Source organism: Pongo pygmaeus, chromosome 3 (assembly GCF_028885625.2).
Source record: "Pongo pygmaeus isolate AG05252 chromosome 3, NHGRI_mPonPyg2-v2.0_pri, whole genome shotgun sequence".
Lineage (NCBI taxonomy): Eukaryota > Metazoa > Chordata > Mammalia > Primates > Hominidae > Pongo > Pongo pygmaeus.
Window position 1 is genome coordinate 99,634,284 of NC_072376.2, and position 23,063 is coordinate 99,657,346.

Genomic DNA, 23,063 nt, shown 5'->3' on the forward strand with positions numbered 1-23,063 from the left:
AAACTTTAATTATTAAAAAAAAAACAACACTTAGTGGCCGGGTGCAGTGGCTCATGCCTATAATCCCAGCACTCTGGGAGACCGAGGTGGGTGGCTCACCTGAGGTCAGGAGTTCGAGACCAGCCTGGCCAACACGGTGAAACCCCGTCTCTACTAAAAAATACAAAAACCAGTCAGGCATGGTGGTGCACACCTGTAACCCCAGCTGCTTGGGAGGCTGAGGCACAAGAATCACTTGAACCCGGGAGGCAGAGATTGCAGTGAGCTGAGATCACACCACTGCACTCCAGCCTGGGCAACAGAATGAGACTGTGTCTAATAAAATAAAATAAAATAAGAAAAAACACTTGGTGAGTGTGATTTAATCCCCAAGGTCATAGTTTGCTGATCCCCAAGTAAGATGGTTGATTTAAACTCAACAATATCAATAATCACATTAAATATAAATGGACTAACCACTTCCAATTAAAGGCAGAGACTCAGGAATGCTACTCAGCAAAAGGGACAAGCTATTGAAACATGTAACAACCCGGATCTCAAAGTATGCTCAATAAAAAAAGCCATGCAGTATGATTCTATCTATATAACATTCTCAAAATGACAAAATTATAGAGGTGGAGAACAGATTATTGTTTGCCAGAGGTTAGGGAAGGATGAGAGGAGAGGAGAGGAGTAGCTGTGGCTATAAATGAGTAGCACAAGAGATACTTGTGATGGAACTGTACTGTATCTTGTCTGCAGTAGTGATCATATGAATCTATATGTGATAACATACACATACACACAAATGAATGCATGTAAAACAGGTGAAATTTGAATATTTGCACACCCATGTTCACTGTGGCATTATTTACAACAACCAAGAGGTAGAAGCAGCCTAAATGTCCTTAGACAATGTATCAAAGTCAATTTCCTAGTACAAAAGTTATGCAAGATGTTATCATTCAGGGAAACTGGGTGAAGGAAACATAAGATCTATTACTTCTTACCATTGCAAGTGAATCTACAATGGTCTCAAGTAAAGACTTTTTTAAAAAGAGAGATTTTCAGATTGGATAAGAAAAAGTGAAACCCAACTATCAAATGCGTACAAGAAAAAAAAACCTACTTTAAGTATAAAGACACAAATAGGTTAAAGGAATTGGATAGAAAGAAGACACACCACGCCAACAGTAACAAGAACAAAAAAACCCTAAAGAATTTTTAAAAACTGAAGAGTAGCTATAATATCAAACACATAAAATTGTTAGTGATAAAAAACACTATATAAAAATACTACATGCAAAAGAAAGAAGTTGGACCCTTGCTTTACACCATATACAAAAACTAACTCAAAATGAATTAAAGACCTAAATGTAGCCCTGAAACCATAAAATGACTAGACTTGAAAACATGAAGCTACTGGAGGAAAACACGTGGGGTAAAGGCTTCACAATATTGAATTTATCAACGATTTCTTGTATATGATGTAAAAAGCACAAGCAACACAAGTAAACACGGACAAATGGGACATCAAACTTTAAAACTTCTATGCAGTAAAACAATCAATAGAGAAGAAAAGGCAACCTACAGAATGGAAGAAAATAGTATTTGCAAATATATACCTGAAAAGGGGTTAATATCCAGATATACAAAGAACTCCTACAACTCAATAAAAAAACAAACAAAAAAAAAATGAAGAACCCAATTTTAAAATGGGCAAAAGGTTGGGTGCAATGGCTGGTGAATGACTGTAGTCCCAGCTACTTAGGAGGCTAAGGTAGGAGGACCACTTGAGCCCAGGAGTTCAAGGTCAGCCTGGGCAATACAGCAAGCACCTGTCTCAAAACAAAACAAAACAAACAAAAATCAAAAACATGCCAGGTGTGGTGGCTCACTCCTATAATCCCAACACTGGTAGGCTGAGACTGGAGGATTGTTTGAGCCCAGGAGTTCGAGATCAGCCTGGGCAACATAGACCTTGTCTCTACAAAAAATACAAAAATTAGCTGGACGTGGTAGCATGTGCCTATAGTCCCAGCTACTCGGGAGGCTAAGGTGGGAGGATCACTTGAGCCCAGGAATTCAAGGCTGCAGTGAGCTGTAATCATGCCACTGAACTCCAGCCTGGGTGACAGAGTAAGACTGCCTCAAAAAAAAAAAAAAAGAAAAAAAAAGGTAAAGGACTTGAATAGACATTTCTCCAAAGATGATATACAAATGGCCAAGAAGTATAGCCCTTCTTCAGTATCCTCAGAGGACTGGTTGCAGGATCCCTGCAGATACCAAAATCCATGTATCCTTAAGTCCCTTATATAAACTGGTATGGTATTTGCATATAACCTATGTACATCCTCCTACATATTTTAAATTATCTTTTAAATTATCTCTAGATTACTTATGATACCTAAGACAATGTAAATGCTATGTAAATAGTTGTTATATTTTTTAAATTTGTATTATTTTTATTGGATTTAAAAAATATTTTCAATCCATGTTTGGTTGAATCTGGGGATGTCTAACCTGCAGACACTGACAATCAACTGTATATAAAAAGATGTTCAATATCACTAATCATCAGGGAGATGTAGATCAAAATCATGAGATATCACCTTACACTTGTTGGGATGGGGAAAGAAAGAAGTGTTGGCAAGGACTCAGAGAAACTGGAAACCCCTTCCACTGCTGGTGGGAATGTAAATTGGCTTCCATAGCTGCTACGGAAACAGTATGGATAGTCCTCAAAAAGTTAGAAATAGAATTACCACAAAATCCAGCAATTCCACTTCTAGGTATATATCCAAAAGAAGTAAGAACAGGATAGTAAAGACATATTTGCACACCCATGTTCACTGTGGCATTATTTACAACAACCAAGAGGTAGAAGCAGCCTAAATGTACATCATCAGATAAATGGAAAAGGAAAATGTGATTTATACATACAATGCAATACCATTCAGATTCAAAACAGATGAAAATCCTGTCATATGCTACAACATGGGTGAATCTTAAGGACATTATACAAAGTGAAATAAGCCAGAGACAAAAAGACAAGTTCCACTGATTCCACTTATATGAGGTATCTGAAGCAGTCAAATTCATAGAAAGTAAAATGGTGGTTGCCAAGAGAGGTGGAAAGAAGATGTTCAATGGGTATCGTTTCAGTTTTGCAAGATAAAGTTCTAGAGATCTGCTGGACAACAATGTACATATAGTTAACATTAGTGTACTGTACACTTAAAAATGGTTAAGATGGTAAATTTTATGTTGTGTTTTTCACTGCAATAAAAAAAGACACTACATAATGACAAAAGTGTCAATTCCCAAAGACACAGTATAGTCTAAATGTGCATACATCTAACTTCAAATCTTCAAATCTTCAAAATACATAAAGCAAAACCAAAAAGAACTAAAGGGAGAAACAGACAAATCCACAATTATAATTGAAGAGATTTCAACATTCCTCTTCAGTTATAGAACTAGTTAACAGAGAATTAGCAATGACATAAAAGAACAGAACACATCATCAACCAACTGGATTTCATGGGTGCTTATGGAACACTCCTCCCAACAACGGCAGAATATACATTCTTTTCAAGTGCACATGGACCTATATAAGCCATATCCTGAGTCAATAAACAACCCTAAACAAATTTAAAAGAAATTACATTGTATAAAATGTAATCTCTGACCATAACGGAATTAAACTAGAAATAAGTAATAAAGACAACAGAAAACTCTCCAAATGCTTACAAATTAAATGCACACATCTAAATAATCCATGGAGCAAAGAGGAAGTCTTACGAGAAATTAGAAATTTCTTCATTAAGTTAGTTAACAAAAATGAAAATATCAAATATCAAAATATCAAAATTTGTAGGCTACAGGTAAAAAAGCAGCTTAGGGGAAAGTTTAGAAAATTATGTGCTTACATAAAAAAAAGTATTAAATCAAAAAAATTAGCTGGGCGTAGTGGCAGGTGCCTGTAGTCCCAGCTACTCTGAGGCTGAGGCAGGAGAACGGTGGCGTGAACCCGGGAGGCGGAGCTTGCAGTGAGCCGAGATCACGCCACTGCCCTCCAGCCTGGGTGACTGAGACGCCGTCTCCAAAAAAAAAAATAAGAAAGTATTAAATCAATATTCTAAGACTTTACTTTCAGAAACCAGAAACTAGAAAAAGAACAAAATAAACTCAAAGCAAGCATAAGGAAATAAACAGCACAAACAAAATTAATTGAAAACAAAAAACAATAGATAAAAATCCAAACCAAAAGCTATTTTTAAAAGATCAACATATTTTTAGTGGAGATGGGGTTTCAGCATGTTGGCCAGGCTGGTCTCAAACTCCTGACCTCAGGTGATCCACCTGCCTCGGCCTCCCAAAGTGCTGGGATTACAGGTATGAGCCACCACACCTGGCCTGTTGATCAACAGAATGATAAACATCTGGCAAAAAAGGCGGGGAGGGAAGACACACATTACCAATATCTGCAATATCAGAGACTATCATTACAAACCCCACTGGCATTAAAAAGGTAAATAAGGTGAATGCTATGAAAAATTCTACATACATAAATGTGACAACTTAGATAAAATGGACCAATTCCTCAAAACCCACAAACTACCAAAACTCACCCAAAAGACAACCTGAGCATTGCTATAACTATTAAATTAAATCACCATTTGAAAAGCAATCTTCAAGCCCAGATGGTTTCACTACATTCTACCAAACATTTAAAGAAATAGCCTCAACTCTACAAAATCTCTTTCAGAAAACGGAAGAGGAGAAAACACTTCCCAACTTATTTCATGAGAAAACCTATGACTCTGATACCAAAAACAAAGATAGTACAGAAAAGGAAACTACAAATCAATGTCCCTCATGAATACAGACATAAAAATCCCCAACAAATATTAGCAAATATAATCCAGCAAAATATAGAGAATGATCACGACCAAGTAGAATTTATCCTAAGAGTTTATGCAAGGCTGCTTCAATATTCAAAAAAATATAGTCTACCATATTACCAGCATATTAAACCATATTAAACCACCACAACAACATACTAAAGAAGAAAAACCACATAGGAAGTAAAAGTTATCTCCAGTGCAATAAAGCAAGAAAAAGAAAAGGCAAAGACTGGAAAGAAACAAAACTGTCCCTATCAGCACACATAATTGTCTATGTAAACCATTCCCAAGGAACAGCTAGAACTAGTAAGTTTAGCAAGGTCACTAAAAACAAGGTGAACATGGCTGGGCACAGTGGCTCACGCCTGCAATCCCAGCACTTTGGGAGGCCGAGGTGGACAGATCACGAGGTCAGGAGATCGAGACCATCCTGGCTAACATGATGAAACCCCGTCTCTACTAAAAAAATACAAAAAATTAGCCAGGCGTGGTGGTGGGCGCCCGCTACTCAGGAGGCTGAGGCAGGAGTGAGGGTGAGGCGTGAACCTGGGAGGCGGAGCTTGCAGTGAGCCGAAATGCGCCACTACACTCCAGCCTGGGCGACAGAGCAAGACTTTGTCTCAAAAAAAAGTGAACACACAAAAAATTAATCATAACATAGCACACTGTAGCCTGGAACTTCAAGCCACTGCACCTGGCTATAGTTTCATATAGTTTCTGATCCATTTTATATAATATATAAAATATATTTTTATGTTATATATATAACTACACCTAAAACAATAAAACTTTTTGAAGAAAACACAGAAAAACTTCATGACTCGGGGTCAGGCTACTAGTTGTTAAATATGAAAGAAAAAAATTGCTAAAACGGACTCCATCAAAATTAAAACCTTTTGCTATGAGAAAGACACCGTAAGAGAATAAAAAGACAAGCTTCAAACCAGGAGAAAAATGTTGGCAAATCACATATTTGACAAAAAATTTACATCCCAAATACATAAAACTTTCAAACTTAACAGTAAGAAAAACAACTCAATTAAAATATGGACCAAAGACTTAAGACACTTCACCAATGAAAATATATGGATGGAAAACAAGCACACAAAAAGATGTTCAACATCACTGCCATTAGGTAAATGAAAATTAAAATAATGAACCAGGCACAGTGGTGTGCGTTTGTAGTCTCAGCTACCTAGGATGACTGCTTAAGCCCAAGAGTTCGAAGCTGTAGTGCACTATCATCCGATCATGCCTGTAAATAGCCACTACACTCCAGCCTAAGCAACACGGCCCCTGCCACATCCCCATACACACACCCCACAATCATATTGAAATACCACTACACATCTATTAGAATGGCTAAAATAAACAATACTAACAATACCAAGTGCTGGTGAGGATGTGAAACACCTGGAAATTTCATATACTGCTGGTGGCAATGCAAAACAGCATCACTGTTCTAAAAAAAAAAAAAAAAAAAAAAAAAAAGGTGGAAGTTTCTTACACAGTTAAACATATTCTTATACTATGACCCAGCAATCTGACTCCTGGCAATTTAACCTAGAGAAATGAATGCTCGTGTTTGCACAAAAACTTGCACATGAAAACATATAGCAGCTCTAGTTGCAATTGCTAAAAACTGAAAACAATCCAAATAACCTTCAACAAGTCAATGGATAAACAAACTGTGGGTACACCCATACAATAGAACACTACCTCACAATAAAAAGGAACAAACTCGGTACATGCAACGACCTGGATGAATCTCAATGGCTGCTGAGTGAAACAGGCCAGTCTCAATAGGTTACTACATACTCTATGATTCCATTTATATGATATCCTCAAAAGGACAAAATCATAGTGATGAAAAACAGATCAGTGGCTGCCAGGGATGAGGGGCAAGGAAAGAGTATGACTAAAAGGAGATGGCAAAAAGAGAGTTTTATGGGATGATGAAACTATTTTGCATCTATTTTAAATGTTAATTTAAAATTGATTTGGGTGATTAGACAAATCTACACATTTGTTAAAATTCATGGACTTGTACCCCAAAAATGTCAATTTTGCTATATGATAAAAAATAAAATGCAAAAAAAGATTGTTGCATTCCAACATACTCATGATAAAACTCAAAAGACACAAGGCAATATAATCACAAGCCACTCTACTGCTTAAGGGATATATCAGCCCATAAAATAAAATGTAAAGGCTGGCCAGGCACAATGGCACATGCCTGTAATCTCAGCACTTTGAGAGGACAAGCTAGGAGGATCGCTTGGGCCCAGGAGTTCAAGGCCAGCTTGGGCAACAGAGTGAGATCCAGTCTCTATAACAAATTTTAAAATTAGCCATGTGTGGTGGCACGCACCTGTAGTCCCAGCTACTTGGGAGGCTGAAGTGGGAGGATCACTTGAGCCCAGGAGGTCGAGGCCACAGTGAGCTGTGATCATGCCTCTGCACTCCACCTGGGGTGACAGAGTAAGATTCTGACTCAAGAAAACAAACACACACAAACACACACACACACACACACACACACAATATAAAGGCAGACATCAGCATCACGACAGAAAACACTATCTGCCATCACTGTTCTAATTGCATGAAAATTAAATCATTTAGTCCTCACTACAACTCTATGAAGTAGCTACTTTTATTTTGCCCTTTATCCTTCCGCCTCAGCCCCCCTGCCCGAGTAGCTGGAACTATAGGCGTGCACCACCATACAGGGCTAATTTTTGTATTTTTTATAGAGATGGGGTTTTGCCATGTTGCCCAGGCTGGTCTTGAACTCCTGGACTCAAGCGATCTGCCCACTTAGGCCTCCCAAAATGCTGGGACTACAGGCCTGAGCCTTCTTTCACTTATTTTGCCATGTCATATTTTGTGCCCTAACTATCCGAAGAAACTGAGGCACAGCGAGATGGATGAAGCCCAAGTAAGTAGTGGAGCCAGGATGTGAACCTAGGAAGCAGGGCTCCCCAGCCTGTGCTATTAACTACCACACTACTGTTCAAAGCACTTTATAAGTGAAATATAATTACAGAACAAAATATATGAAAAACCAAGGTCCTTATCTTCTCCCTCACTATACTTTTAGATTCCCCTACTTGTACAAGTAGCAACACCATTTTTTCAGTTACCCTACTTCAAAACGTGAGCCATATTTGACTCCTCTCAACTTTCACAACCTATCCACTTCAATTCTCCTGGATTCTACTTGGAAAAATCTCTGTTCATCCATCCCTTTCTTCCTATTATCATTGAACTCTATTCTCTCTCATTGTACTCTAGTTCAGATCCACATACTAACCTGGATTGTAGTGACTTCCCCTAACCAATCACCACATTCCTCCTTGCCATCAATAAACATCTCTCAAGGATTAGATGCTGCTAGATTTATCTAACTCTAACTGTCCTTTCCAAACTGCTTAATGTATGTAGTTCAGCTTATCCTGGCATTCAAGGTCCTCATTGCTCTGGCTCTAGTCTACCTTCCAGTCTTTTTCTCCATTCATTTTTTACATAAAGTAGGGAAAGGGGGAAAGAAGATGGAAAAACTACTCATTAAACCACTGTGCACTACCTATTTTGCCAGTAATCTTAAATATACTCTTGTTTAAGCATCACCTTATGGATGGTTCTAACATCCCTGACTTGCCCAAGGCCACACAGCTAGAAATGGTGGGAGATGGGGTTTCAATCCAGCTGTGATTAAGTCCATTCTTTTTCTACTATATCACAGATTTAATTATTCAGTTTTCCTCAAATGTATTTGCAAATGCTCAAGCTATTCCTTGTGAGGGAATGATGTCAAGGCCCAGCTTAAATTATTCCTTTTTATGAATTCTTCCCTAATTCTCCCAACGGGATGTGATCTTTCTTGTGAACCCCCATAGTACGCTGTATTTCTCCGACTCGTTCACTTTCTTTCTTTTGTATTTTAGACTTGCCTGCTTAACACAGTGTACCCTTTTTTGAAGACTGTGTCTTAACAATATCTATGTATTTGCCCACAATGAGCCAGAGTCATGAGTGACTGAATTAACATGATCTCTATGGGTTGGGTTTTTTCCCCCAATGAAAAAAACTGGGTCAACTTGGCTCTCTGCTCCTCCCATTCGACACACAGCTGCATCTTCTCATGCATTGCCAGCTGCATCGCTGAGGTAGTGAAGGTGAAGGCCAGAGTCAACGGATTTGGTCGTATTGGATGCCTGGTCACCAGGGTTGCTTTTAACTCTGGAAAAGTGGATATTGTCGCCATCAATGACCACTTCATTGACCTCAACTACATGGTCTACATGTTCCAGTAGGATTTTACCCATGGCAAATTCCATGCACTGTAAAGGCTGAGAATGGGAAGCTTGTCAACAGTGGAAATCCCATTACCATCTTCCAGGAGCTAGATCCCTCCAAAATCAAATGGGGCAATGCTGACGCTGAGTACATTGTGGAGTCCACTGGTGTTTTCACCCCCATGGAGAAGGCTGGGGCTCACTTGCAGGAAGGAGCCAAAAGGGTCATCATCTCTCCCCACTTTGTTGACGCCCCCATGTTAGTGATGGGCATGAACCATGAGAAGTATGACAACAGCCTTAAGATCATCAGCAATGCCTCCTGCACCACCAACTGCTTAGCGACCCTGGCCAATATCATCCATGACAACTTTGGTATCACGGAAGGACTCATGACTACAGTCCACGCCATCACTGCCACCCAGAAGACTGTGGATGGCCCCTCTGGGAAACTGTGGCGTGACGGCTGCAGGGCTCTCCAGAACATCATCCCTGCCTCTACTGGTGCTGCCAAGGCTGTGGGCAAGGCCCTCTCTGAGCTGAATGGGAAGCTCACTGGCATGGCCTTCTGTGTCACCACTGCCAAGGTGTCGGTCATGAACCTGACCTGCCGTCTGGAAAAACCTGCCAAATATGATGACATCAAGAAGGTGGTGAAGCAGACGTTGGAGGGCCCCCTCAAAGGCATCCTGGGCTACACTGAGCACCAGGCTGTCTCCTCCGACTTCAACAGCAACACCCACTCTTCCACCTTCAATGCTGGGGCTGGCATTGCCCTCAACAACCACTTTGTCAAGATCATTTCTTGGTATAGCGATGAATTTGGCTACAGCAACAAGGTCGTGGACCTCATGGCCCACATGGCCTCCAAGAGTAAGACCACCAGACCACCAGCCCCAGAGAGAGCATGAGAGGAAGAGAGAGGTCGTCACTGCTGGGGAGTCCCTGCCACACTCAGTCCCCCACTACACTAAGAATCTCCCCTCCTCACTTTCCATGTAGAACCCCTGAAGAGGGAGGGGCCTAGGAGTCCCACCTTGTCGTGTACCATTAATAAAGTCCCCTATGCTTAGCCAAAAACAAACAAACAAACAAACAAACAAACCTTGGTCAACTCTTGTCAGTCTAGTGAGTCGTCGTCTTCTTCTTTCTTCTTCTTTTTTTTTTGAGGCAGGGTCTCACTCTGCCACCCAGGCTAGAGTAGAGTGGCGCAATCTCGGCTTATCACAGCCTTGACCTCCCAGGCTCCAGCAATCCTACAGGTGTGCAACCACCATGCTGGGCCAATTTTTGTATTTTTTGTAGAGATGGGGTTTTGCCATGATGCCCAGGCTGGTCTTGAACTCCTGGACTCAGGCCATCTTCCCACCTGGGCCTCCCAAAATGTGGGGACTACAGGCCTGAGCCACTGCGCCCGGGAGTCTTCTTTCACTTATTTTGTCATGCCATATTTTGTGTCCTATATGAGTATTATGACAGCAGGTATCACTAATATCTTATTTTTAAACTTTACTAAGTTAAAATGCATACAGTTCAAAACGATCATACACTTTTTCCCTTTACATCAAACTACTCTAGCTCTATCTAGTGAAAGTTTTATTATTGTTGTCACAAAATGTTTTCATTTGTCAGCGTACTATTTCTATGAAAAGGGCTTTTTTAATATTTTATAAAAATATTCATTTTTATAAAATTATTTTTACATTTGAATTCAGATTTGGGCAGGACACAACAGCTCAAAAGCCGTCTATACCAAATTCTCTTAAAATGGTCTGTTTAAATAATGCAATGTCCTCAACTTTAAAAAATCTATTATATATAATAGAACAGGAAGACAGAAGCAGGAAAAGACTACTTACTCAAAGACTATTCACTCTGCCTAAGGAACTCAGTAGACGTTAGGACTTATAAAGACCGTATATTAGTATCAAGTAAAAATGTAATTCAACCTAAACTCCAGAATTTAAACAATCAGATTTTTTTTAAAAATACGCCTAAGATTCTGATTCTTAGGGAGAAAAATAAATGATATTCCTCCTTCCTCAAATATATTAAAAGATTAAAAGCACAAAACAACAGAGAGGAAAAAATGGACATCCGTGGCACATCACTGTCATAACATGCCACAGATGTCCATTTCTATCACATGTTGGCATGTTATGACAATGAAGCAGACAGGAAGTTGACTCCTTTTTTTTTTTTTTTTTTGCTCCTCTAAGTGCCAGTAAAGGCATATCGATCAACAAAATAGGAAGTTATGAAGAGAAAATGCTTCAAACAGAAGCAGACAAGTTTATAGTTCAATGCAGAGCATACGTAACAAAACTAATACATTTTTATATGTAAACATCATTTACAATGAATTACAGAAAACAGGACTGATAGCAAAAGCTTAAAGTATTATTATGCTAAACCAGACCACTTTATTCTCTTTCTCTAGCTTCCTTTGTACTTATAATTTCTATCACATTTAGCATGTGATATTAATATGTAATACCATTACGCTGAATACTGTACTAACTCACTTTACACTGTATTATCCTCGTAACTCTTTGCAGCACAGTGACTGTGTTTTTATACTACACATTAATCAAAAGACTACTAAACAGAAAGAGGAACTCCAAATGGCACTTGGTGTTCTGTTTTGGGGTTTTTTTTTTTTTTGAGGCAAGGCCTGGCTCTATTGGCCCAAGCTGGAGTGCAGTGGCGCAATCTCGGCTCACTGCAATCTCCGACTTCCGGGCTCAAGCCATCCTCCCACCGCAGCCTTCTGAGTAGCTGGGACTACATACAGGCACACACCTCCACACCAGGCTAATTTTTGTATTTTTTGTAGAGATGGGGTTTTGCCATGTTGCCCAGGCTGGTGGTGAACTCGTGAGCTCCAGCAATCTGCCCGCTTCAGACTACCAAAGTGCTGGGATTACAGGCATGAGCCACTACACCCAGTCCCAAATGGCACTTTGAAAGCACCTCTTAAAAAACTCAATGCCAGCTGGGTGCGGTGGCTCACGCCTGTAATCCTAGCACTTTGGGAGGCCGAGGCGGGCGGATCACGAGGTCAGGAGATCGAGACCATCCTGGCTAACATGGTGAGACCCTGTCTCTACTAAAAAAATACAAAAAAATTAGCCGGTCGTGGTGGCGGGAGCCTGTAGTCCCAGCTACTCGGGAGGCTGAGGCAGGAGAATGGTGTGAACCTGGCAGGCAGAGCTTGCAGTGAGCCAAGATCATGCCACTGCACTCCAGCCTGGGCAACAGAGTGAGACTCCGTCTCAATAATAATAATAATAATAATAATAATAATAATAATAATAATAATAATAATAATTAAAGAAGTTATTTTACAATTCAGTTAGATGAAGATTTTGGATACAAAAGATTATATTTTACAGCAGTATGTGATTAATTTTAGAGCTACACCTGAAAGTTGATGGAAGATGTGTGTGCATTTACCAAAATAAATTCTTGCATACTTGTGAAATAACAAAATGGCAAACCCCACCTCATGTTCTATAGAGCAAAACCTGAATGTGTTTAATTTTCCACATACTTTAGGCTATTTCACACCTCTCTGCCTCCTTTCAGGCTTTCTGCTCTTTCTGAAATGCCCTTTAACACCACTCTCTCCTGCTAACTCTTGCTCATCTTCTAAGACTCAGCCCAGGTTCATCTGCTCAAGAAGGCCATCCCTAAACATCTTCCTATTCCTAGTGTACTTCCTCTGCGCTCCCACAAAAATCTGATATTTTTTTCATTATACTTATCACAAAGTATATCATATTCAATTTTTGGTCAAATTTAAAATACTTATTACTTATAAGCGCCTATTCGCTACTAGTCTTCCCTGTAACACTACATAAGCCCCTGAAGTATAGGCACCGTCTCTCTTCACTGCTATTACTCCCATGTTCAGTAAACACATATAACACAATAAACAAACAGAAGTACTTAAAATATTTTTATAATGGATGAACAGATTATGAACACTAGAGATTATTTTTACTATAATCCAAATTAATGTATGCTTAAATAATTTTAACTAAAGTAACACTGTGTATAAGACATTTACTTCAATTTTTGAATCACTTTCTTTCAAAGGTAATACTCTTCTTAAAATTTCCATTTTTACTTTTAAGTCAGGAAAAAAGTAGGCTATACTCATTATTTCCTTTTTATTTACATTTAAAATTTTGAATCAAACAGTCCAAAATATACCAATCATTAAACGAGAATCTGCTGGTTTGAAAAACTGTATAATAGCTTCGATAGTTCCTACTCAAAGTATACATGACTTCCAACAAGTTACTGCCGTGACTTTAAAAAAATGTTTTTCTTGGCCAGGCACAGTGGCTCAAGCCTGTAATCCCAGTACTTTGGGAGGCCAAGGCAGGCAGATCACTTGAGCCCAGGAGTTTGAGACCAGCCTGGACAACAAAGCAAAACCCCATCTCTACAAAAAATACAAAAATTAGCCAGGCATGGTGGCACATGCCTGTGGTCCCAGCTACTTGGAAGGCTGAGGTAGGAGGATCACTTGAGCCTGGAAGGTGGAGGTTGCAGTGAGCAGAGATCACTGAGTTGGAAAGAATAATTTCCTAACTGGAAGTCAGGGCATGCTGAAATTCAACACTGATAGGAGAGCCAATGGAGAGATCTAGTAGGCTACTGGAAAGACTGATAAGAGAGGTCACTGGTGCTGAAGTCAAGTCATAGTTAAACTTAAGTGTGAATTAGATGCCTGAAACAGCTCGATGTCAGAGCCCTCTTTTAGACAGATGTGTTCTTGAAGAATAACTGAGTAAAGACCAACAATAACATGGCCTTCAGTTAGTAGTACAGCAACACTGTCTGCCGAAAACTGTCCTTACATATAGAAAAAAGGCAGATTATAATGAAAGGGAAAATGATCAATGAGAATATTAAAAAATCCTTATTAATCAATGAAATTAAATATTGCCAAAGACAAAAAATAAAATTGGTAGGGCTGTCAGGAAATAAACACTCTCACATTGCTGTTCATATAAGCCTTCCTAGGCTCCATTTAGCTAAGATATCCAAAATCTTTTTAATTTACATGCCCTCTCATGTAACAGTTCCACCTTTTAAGAAATATCTTGATGACTTAGGCTGTGAGTTATACAACCTAGTAATTTTTTTTTGAAAACTGAAAAGCTAAAAACAACCAGTTACCAAGGAGCTGGGAGGACTGCTTGAGCCTACTAGTTCAAGACCAGCCTGAGCAACATAGTGAGAGCCAGTCTCGACAAAAAATCAAAAAATTATCCAGGTGTGGTGGCTTGCACTTGTAGTCCCAGCTACTCAGGGGACTGAGGTAGGAGGATCATCTGAGTCCAGGGAGGTCAAGGCTGTAGTGAGCCATGATTTTTTTTTTTTTTTTTTTTTTGAATGCACAACACGGGTCAGTTTTAATGAGTTCAGAATTTCTTCTAAAAAGTCATTTGCAAACATACACACATGCTTGCTAGTGAACTCCAGCCTAAGTGACAGAGTGAGACCTTATCTCAAAAAGAAAACAAAAAAAGTTTTCTTAACAATAGCATTTGCAGTCTTTACAGTCATGTGCTGCACATCAGTGTTCTGGTCCACAATAGATGATGATGGTGACCAATGCATAGATGATAGTCTCATAAGATTATAACACTTTATTTTTGCTGTACCTTTTCTGTTTAGACACACAAATAGGTAACCACTGTGTTACAGTATTGACTATAGTATTCAGTACAGTAACATGCTATATAGGTTTGTAACCCAGGAGCAACAGGCTACACCACACAGCCTAGGTGTGTAGTAGGCTATACCACCTAGGTTTGTGTAAGTATACTCTATGACGTTTGCACAATCACAAAATTGCCTGTTAACATGTTTCTTAAGAGTGTATCCCCATCCTTAAATGACACACGCAATATTAGATACTACTATTATCAAAGCCTGCTTGTTAAATACTAATGTCATTTCTAGGGTCTATAAACAACATTTTCACTACACTGAATACTTTGTAAGATGTTTATTCTGGGATCTGTTTTACTAAAAAGGAATTCCATTGACACCTTACAGTAATCATTTCCTTGTTTGAACTGGGCCACTTAGTTTATCACAGTCATAGTGGTCTAAAAGTCTAGTATAATGTAGTAAAAGAAAGATCTTCAATTTTACCTAAAAATGCAAACTACACGCGTGAACCTTAAGAGGGGCCTATATTACTCATTATTTTTATTTGAGAATGTCAGAGAAGTGACAGGGTTGTACTTAAGACAACAATGCCTACTAAAAAATTAATTTATCAATAATTTGTTGCCAAGTATCAAAGTATGGAATATTTCACACTGGATGTTTGAAACCAAACGAAAAGCACAAAGCTGAATTTACTACTTACTGAACGGATAGCTATGCCAACCAGGCACGGTCCCTCTGAATAGAGCACATTGCTGAGCTTACATAGAGTTTAGGGGGTAGCATGGGATTCAGGGATTGGCAGACTTTCGGAGGCTTATTAACACAGTTACTGACATTAGATTACTACTAGCTACATTACTGGGAAGTTACCTAATCTCTCTGGGTCTCAGTGTCTTTATTTTTAAAAGAACACAGCATGGCTGTGTTCCAATAAAACTGTTTACAAAAACAGGCAGCAAGCTTGGTTTAGCCTACAGGCAGTAGGTAATCAGTTTCCTTCTAGTTCAAAATTATAGTAGCACATTTTGCTATTTAAAATTATAGAACCTGTTGCCTTGCTTTTGAGAGATATCTGCCAGCCATACACGACACAAGGCACATAAACTGGTGGTTAGCAGCAGACACTTTAGAGCTAGACAGTTTTGGGATTCCGTGTTAATTGTGCAGCCTTGGGCAAGTTACTTAAAATTACTCTGAGCCTCAGCTCTAAGGTTGTTGTGATGGGTAAGTGAAGTAATTTATATAAAGTATTTAGCTCTGTATCTAGTACATAGTAAGCATTCAATAAACAAATGTTATTACTTTTATATATTATGTGATCCTGAGTCTTTGGTCAGGAACACAGTCCTGCAATAAACATTTTTTCCAGCAAAGAAATAAAATATGCTTTATAATGCTCTACATGAGATTGCAATTATTAGGAACCCACTATAGAAAAGATGATAATACCCTAAGTCATCTTTTTTTTTTTTAAGGACAACAGCAAGCATTAATTGGGTGCTTCTATCTACTTATTAGTTGTATATTCGTTGTATGATATTGGTTAAGTTACATAACGTTTCATTAGCTTTAGTTTCCTCATCTGTAAAAATGAGGAAAATAATAGTATCAACCTCATGGGATTGCTATAAAGCTTAAATGAGTTAACAAAATGGCACATAACAGATATATATATATATATCTATAATTGTCATCATGAGTTAAATACTTACATGTATTCATTTCAATCCTCAGGACAGGATAACTCAAATAGGTAAAATTCCTATTTTTTTACAGTTTTGGATAATGAGGCCCAGAGAAGTTAAGACACCTAAACAAGATCTCATAGCTATGAAGTGCAATGTCGAGGATTCAATAGAGACTTGCCTGACTACAAAGCCCAAGCTCTTATCACTAGGCCAAAGACATAATTAATGTTATCTCTGTATGGAGGTGCCTATGTGTAAATGACAATGAGAACCAAAATAGTGGTATTAATAATATTCTCCCTATACAGGAAATGTTTCAGGAATTTTTAAAGGTTTTTTTCGGTTTTGTTTTTTCTTTGAGATGGAGTCTTGCTCTGTCACCCAGGCTGGAGTGCAGTGGCACAATCTCAGCTCACTGCAGCCTCCTCCTCCTGGGTTCACATGATCCTCCAGCCTTCACCTCTCAAGTAGCTGGGATTACAACTGTGCACCACCATGCCCAGCTAATTTTTGTATTTTTAGTAGAGACAGGGTTTCACCATGTTGACCAGGCTGGTCTTGAACTCCTGGCCTCAAGTGATCCACCTGCCTCGGCCTCCCACGGTGCTGGAATTACAGGCGCGAGCCACCCCACTCGGCCAGAATTTTTTAAGGTTTAAGTGTAGGAGAACCCATACAAATCACTGATCTTAAAATGATAGGATTCCCATAGGTAAAATTTTTGCTGAAATTTATTCCCTTTTGTTTTCCATATCTAATTAATTTAATTCAAACTTTCATTATTAAAGTTAAGCAATCCTCTGCATTAAAATAACTAAAGATCCAACGTAGTGACTTATCTTTTATATATAAAGTATGCTGCAATATTGGCATTCAACTCTACTACTAATCTTTGTTTTTCAAACTCTACTACTAATCTATTTAGGACTTCTCGGACTATTTTTACAAAGAACCACACTTCTGCTACTTTATTCTATAAATTCCCAAATATTGGTTTAGAACCTTGAACTTTGAAAAACATTTCAACTTTAAATGAAAATATTAATATCAAAGGAAAAAAAGATCTCAAGGAAAAAGACATTACTTGATGGACAGATTCATTCACAAGTTTGTATAGCATCACTTGATCCACCTCATACTCTCCCAGCCTTGGGAATGCTACTGGTAACTGATCCAGAACAGAACTTGGTTTTACACTGTAAAGCCTTATAGCCCAGCAATCATTATACAAGGAAAACACGGCAAAATTCCAAATGCTTATTCTTATAAGAATAAACTCAGATTTAAAAGTATGTCCAATTCAGAAATTCAAAAAAAGCAAATAAGTTTTAAATGTTATAAATGAAAATCACAAATTATAATATAATCTACAAAAGCAAACTGTAAATTTCTTGAAAACATACATATCCATCTTTTCAAACTAGCAATACTAAAAGTCAAAGTGATCATCAATTAGGATTTAATATAATTTTATACTCTATGATATACAAGAAATATACAACAGATTATGTACATATCATCATCTAGTTTGAAAGATTAAATACTTAATTTTCTTTAACATTGGGTGTTTTGTTGTGAAAACGAAGAACATCCAAATTTAGAATAAACAAGCCAAATTATCTTTTGGCATTTTAAATAATATTCTGACACGCTGGATTGTATTAAAGTCCCATTCTCTGCCTCCACTGTATTGCCCATCAAGACTGGGGGTGGGGAAGAAGAGAGGAGTAGACAATATCTGCCTAATGATAATGAATCAGTCAAAGGTACCACTTCCAGGCAGAAGTAGCAGCACTATTATTCATATGAAGGTAGTGTATCATAAATATCAACTTCTAGCTTTGGAAGAAAAACAGACACTCAGTGCTTCAAAAATAACCTGTTCTCTTTCCTTTCCGCAATATAACCTGTTTCTCTTTCCTTTCCACAAAAAACTAATTTTAAAAATAATCTCTAACATTTTTACTAAAGAAACCTGCCTAGATCACTGAAGCTAGTGGTTTCCTAAACCTTTAGTGGGAACAAGGTCATGATGCTCTTTTAATTTAATTTCTCCCCAGAAAAGTACAAATTTTCATTTAATTTCTCCCCAGAAAAGTATAAATATACAGAGTTCACAGACCCTTGGAAGACCATTTATGCTCACGCTAACAGATGTAGGTTAAGAGTCAGAGAGACAAAGTAGAAAATTTCCCAAGGTCCCTCCAACCCTCTTCTATAATTCTCTCTGACTCATAAGAACCAACTAAATCATTCATAACCAAACCAAACAATATACTTTCTTGCATGACCAACCCATTAAAAAAAAAAGCAGCTGACAGTATCTACATAGCAATATCCACCAGAAAATAAATTGTACTGGCAGCATTTTAAAATACAGCATGTGACTAGTAATATCAATGAATATTATAGTTGATTACAGCTTAGAGAATGCTTTCACATACAACACCAAATAATCCTCAATTCTGGTAAAATAGAAGTACATATTATTTTTATCCCCCTTCCACAGCTAAGGAAAGAGGTTTAGAAAATTACTTGCCATGCTCACACAGCCAATAAGTGGAGATCTGGAATTCTAATAGAGAATTGTGTAGTACCAGAAGTGAGCTCAGAACATTATTACAGTCTGGTGCTTCCATAAAAGCCCCTCAAAACAGAGAAAACAGAATTTTTAAAAATAGACTAATGGGTGACATTTTTATTGCAGACATATCTTGACATGAGTAAACAAAAATTAATTTATTTAAAATGCTCAACTAACTCTTGTTTCTTTGGCTAATATAAAACATTTTGTTCAGAAAAAAAAAAAGACATAGTCAAGTGAATTTTAGCGACTGAAAACAACATTTTGTTATTTTATGAAACATTTATCCTCCCTCATCTCTTGCTTTTTTTTTTTTTTTTTTTTTTTTGAAATAGGGTCTCACTCTGTCACCCAGGCTGGAGTGCAGTGATGCAATCATGGCTCACTCACTGCAGCAGCGTAGTCATGGCTCACCGCAGCCTTGACCTCCCTGGACTCAGGTGATCCTCCCACCTCAGTCTCCCGAGTAGCTGGGACCACAGGTGCACATCACCACATCTGTGTAATTTTTTTTTTTTTTTTTTTTTTTGTAGACACAGGGTTTCGCCCTGTTGTTCAGGCTCGTCTGGAACTCCCGGGATCAAGCAATTGGCCTGCTTTGGCTTCCGAAAGTGCTAGGATTACAAGCATGAGCCACCGAGCCTGGCCTCTTTTTTTTTTTGGAATATAGAGACAAGTCTCACTTTGTTGCCCAGGATGGTCTCAAACACCTGGGCTCAAGCTATCCTCCTGCCTCGACCTCCCAAATTGCTGCAATTACAGGTGTGAGCTACCATGTGAGGTCCTTTAGTTCTTAATATACAAAAATAAACGTGACTCTTTTGGGAATTCCAATATAAGTAACAAAAAATTTAAACATTCAATTTACAAAACACAAAAACTATCTGAAATTAATGTTTAAGATGTCTGCAATAGTCTCTTTAATCTTTTTAAAATGACAATATCCATTTCAGTTCTCTACAACTCTCAAAAGTTCTTGATAAAAACAAAAGGGTTATTTGTCCAAACCCACAGAATGTTTAACACCAAGACTGAATCCTAACTGTGGATGTGATAATATGTCAATGTAGGTTCATCAACTGTAATATACGCACCACTCTGATGAGGGATTTTGGCTCTGTAGGGGTAGGCGATACATGGGAAATCTCTATACCTTCCACTCAGTTTTGTTGTGAACTTACAATTGCTCTAAAATAGAAAATTCATTTTTCAGAATAGCAGGTGGGATCAAAATTTACCGAACTTTTTTTTTTTTTTTTTTTAAGATGGAGTCTCATTCTATTGCCAGGCTGGAGTGCAGCTGCGTGATCTCAGCTCACTTCCACCTCCCAGGTTCAAGCGATTCTCCTGTCTCAGCCTCCTGAGTAGCTGGGACTACAGGCGCGTGCCACCACGCCCAGCTAATTTTTTTGTATTTTTAGTAGAGATGGGGTTTCACCATGTTGACCAGGATGGTCTTGATCTCCTGACCTCTTGATCCGCCCGCCTCGGCCTCCCAAAGTGTTGGGATTACAGACGTGAGCCACCGCGCCCGGCCCTAGCTTTCTTCTTAATGAATGAAGAAATACTGTTTTTAAAAAATTACCCTCACTGAATGTGAACTGAGTTTCTTGTCAAAAAATGTGCAATTATTACAGAATATATCATCTTAACCAATTATCAGTAATCTTATCAAATGCTAAAAGAATTGGCAGCTTTAAAAATTAAAATGATGAAGCTAAGTGCTCATATGTAGTTGAATAGAGTATCCTGAGCCTTTTTTTTCTTTTTTTGAGATGGAGTCTCACTCTGTCGCCCAGGCTGGAGCGCAGTGGCATGATCTTGGTTCACTGCAACCTCCGCCTCCCGGGTTCAAGCTATTCTCCTGTCTTAGCCTCTCGAGTAGCTGAGACTACAGGCATGTGCAACCACGCTCGGCTAATTTTTGTTATTTTTAGTAGAGATGGGGTTTCACCATGTTGGCCAGACTGGTCTCGAAAATCCTGACCTCAAGTGATCCCCCCGCCTCAATCTCCCAAAGTGCTGGGATTACAGGCGTGAGCCACTGCACCTGGCCCCTGAAACACTTATTTTTATATTTACGCTTACGCAATTTGGTATCTTGAAAGCAATTTTTTTAAAAAGCGACTAAATAAATAAAGTGACTAAAAGTTTGAAGTTTGAACTGAGTCAGTTTGACAAATTAAGGAGGGTGCCAGGAGAAAGTCTGAGGAAAAGCAGCAGCTTCATGCCACCGCCATCTCCAAGCAGCTTTCCAGGCGCCAGCACTGTTAGCAGCAGTCCTCTGCGTACCCGAGAGTACCGCAGGGCCAGAACACGAGAAAGATGCGCGAAGAGGATTTCCTTCTAGAGAGAGAATAAAGAACACGGAGAGTCCAACAATTACCATCTTGTATATAAGAAAAACAATGCGAAAGAAAAAACGTGCAACCAGCAGATAAAATACTTATGTCAACCCAGGTTCTAAGGACCTTTTCCCAAAGTATCCCTCTAAACTGGTAACATTAGCTTAGGGCAAAGAGTCAAAAATAAAGTTATGCCATTAACACAGATGAAAATACTGAACGTTTTCTATGAAAAGTCACCCGATTAAACACTGCCAAGAGGGAAAAACAGTGCAAGTCCAGTAAAGCACGAGGCACGTAGAAAATTCAAGCTATGTAGCCAAATCGCTCTCTCTGAAGAAAACAGCAAGCCAACTGAGCCCAGCACGGAGTGGAAGGCGTAAAGAGCTGTCATCGTGGCGGTAACAACTCCACGGGCGGCTGCGCGTCTAGAAAGAGGCTGCGGTTCCTGGTTCCACATCAGGAGGCACTCTCCACAAGGTCTACACCGCCGCTCCCGGGAAGTCACCTCCAGGGCGGCCAGCAAGCCCCCCGAGTGGGGACAGGCAGTGCCTTCCTCACCTCGTTCCCGCGCGGCGTGGCCCGGAGGTGGCCCACTCGCCCCGCCCCCGCAGGCCGCGGCTCCAGAGGGCGTCCGGCCGCCCTCCCGGGGCCCCGAACCCGCGCCAACCGCACCGCGCCTGCCCTCTTCCTGGACCCCGCGAAGCACCTGCCTGGGCCCCTCTTCGAAAGACTGGGAGGAAGGAGTCAAGGAGCCGCCGGCGAGGCTGACAGAGCCAGAGGCTGGGGCTCCCCTCCGGGAGCATAACCCTGCTCCTCCCGCCAATGGGGGCGACAAAAGCCGTGCAAGGGAGCTCGGGGGCTGGAGCTCCTGCTGTCCGGGCCCCAAGCCCTCTCAGCTGTGGAGTTTCGGTTGGTGCACGAGGGCTCGAATTTCCTCCGCACACCGGAGACCCAAGACGGGACGGTGTTGCGACTTGGCGGCTGGGGTGAGGGGAGGGTTCGGCGCGAGCAGACGGCACCGCACAAAGGAAGAGGGGACTGAGGGGAGACGAGCGTCCCGTTACCTCTATCCTCGACCCTGTTCTTCCTGATGTCGCTAAGGCTGCAGCCACGTTACCCCGCTCCCGGAGCCCCGGCCGCGGTCAGCAGCACCTCACCGGCCCCGCGCGAGCACCCGGCGGACGCGCGCTCTCCTGCGCGGCCCCGCGGAGCCCTGGCGGGCGCTTGGCGTCCTCTCACCTCAGCTCCCGCGAGCCGCGGCCTCTGGGGGCGGGGCGGGCTGGGCGGTGCTGCGCACGGCACTCTGGGAAGTGTGGTTCTCGGGACCTCCTCCCGGAGGCCACCCCCACGGCCTCGCCCCCGCGGCTCCCTAGTGGGCGGCCGGGTCTCAGGGATTGGGCAGTGTTGCCCGGCCTGGTGAAGGCGAACCAGGGCGTGGCGGACGTCCCCATAGCAAATCTTGAAATAAAACACTGCCTAAATACCTTTGAGCTTATCCATGCTTCACTTCTGTGGCGGTACAAAATTTAGTTTCTTTGTATGTCCATCAAATCCCC

At 40.2% G+C, this 23,063-nt stretch overlaps 1 protein-coding gene and 1 pseudogene across 2 annotated transcripts in view; one reads left to right on the forward strand and one right to left on the reverse strand.

Moving 5' to 3' along the window:
* KLHL8 (kelch like family member 8) overlaps positions 1 to 22,790 on the reverse strand; it is a 60,146-nt gene extending 37,356 nt beyond the window's left edge. Inside the window, exon 1 of one of the 2 annotated variants that reach the window (XM_054485474.2) lies at positions 22,572 to 22,790. The gene's annotated coding sequence lies outside the window, so the exon portion shown is untranslated. The remainder of the gene's footprint in view (positions 1 to 22,571) is intronic. The other variant, XM_063663873.1, reaches the window with a different exon arrangement.
* Positions 8,942 to 10,101, forward strand: LOC129034568 (glyceraldehyde-3-phosphate dehydrogenase-like; annotated as a pseudogene).
* Positions 22,791 to 23,063: the final 273 nt, after the last annotated feature.